Source organism: Schistocerca piceifrons, chromosome 7, assembly GCF_021461385.2.
Source record: "Schistocerca piceifrons isolate TAMUIC-IGC-003096 chromosome 7, iqSchPice1.1, whole genome shotgun sequence".
In the NCBI taxonomy this organism is placed as follows: domain Eukaryota; kingdom Metazoa; phylum Arthropoda; class Insecta; order Orthoptera; family Acrididae; genus Schistocerca; species Schistocerca piceifrons.
The window spans coordinates 177,085,632-177,086,626 of record NC_060144.1 but is presented as its reverse complement, the minus strand read 5'-3'; the positions used below and the strand labels follow the sequence as shown (position 1 = coordinate 177,086,626).

Below are 995 nucleotides of genomic sequence, written 5' to 3'. Positions count from 1 at the left end.
ACACGTTAGAAGTGAAGTTACAAGTGGTTTTATCAGAGTCTTAAGATAAAAACGGACAAACCCTGGTGGATGATAACACTGGTAGAGCCGGCCGGGATGGTCGAGCGGTTCTACGCGCTACAGTCTGGAACCGCTTGACCGCTACGGTCGCAGGTTCGAATCCTGCCTCGGGCATGGATGTGTGTGTTGTCCTTAGGTTAGTTAGGTTTAAGTAGTTCTAAGTTCTAGGAGACTAGTGACCTTAGAAGTTAAATCCCATAGTGCTCAGAGCCATTTGAACCATTTGAACACTGGTAGAAAGTGTGAATAAGCTGTGTAAAGTGTTTTCTCTTCCGGGTACTAAAACTGTAATTACGTTATGAAGTGTACATCAATGTATCGAGCGAAATTCACTGTAAAGTTGATTGTAAAGTAGTGTATTTATCTCTTCTATCAGAAAAGGCAATTGGTAGGATAATGCGAAATGTCTCATATTGTAAAATAAAATGTATCTTTATTCAAGGTATTGTAGAATGTGTAACATTAGTATTCTGAAATCTAAAAATGTAAAAGTTTCTCTTACTGTATTTATATACATATCTCTGTAGTGGGCAGTTGTAAAGCAAATATGTGTGTCTTTTGAACATTGTTGTGGCAACGGCCTTGCCGCAGTGGATACACCGGTTCCCGTGAGATCACCGAAGTTAAGCCCTGTCGGGCGTGGTCGGCACTTGGATGGGTGACCATCCAGGCCACCATGCGCTGTTGCCATTTTTCGGGGTGCACTAAGCCTCGTGATGCTACTCGACCGAATAGTAGCGGCTTCGGTCAAGAATACCATCACACCGACCGGGAGAGCGGTGTGCTGACCCCACGCCCCTCCTATCCGCATCATCTCCTGAGGATAACACGGCGGTCGGATGGTCCCGGTAGGCCACTCGTGGCCTGAAGACGGAGTGCTTTTTTTAACATTGTTGTAAAGCAAATGTGTTTGTTTACCCATTAATGAAATAAAA

General features: G+C 44.2%; 1 pseudogene; it reads left to right on the top strand.

The window, feature by feature from the left end:
- Positions 1-632: 632 nt before the first annotated feature.
- Positions 633-750, top strand: LOC124709187 (annotated as a pseudogene).
- Positions 751-995: the final 245 nt, after the last annotated feature.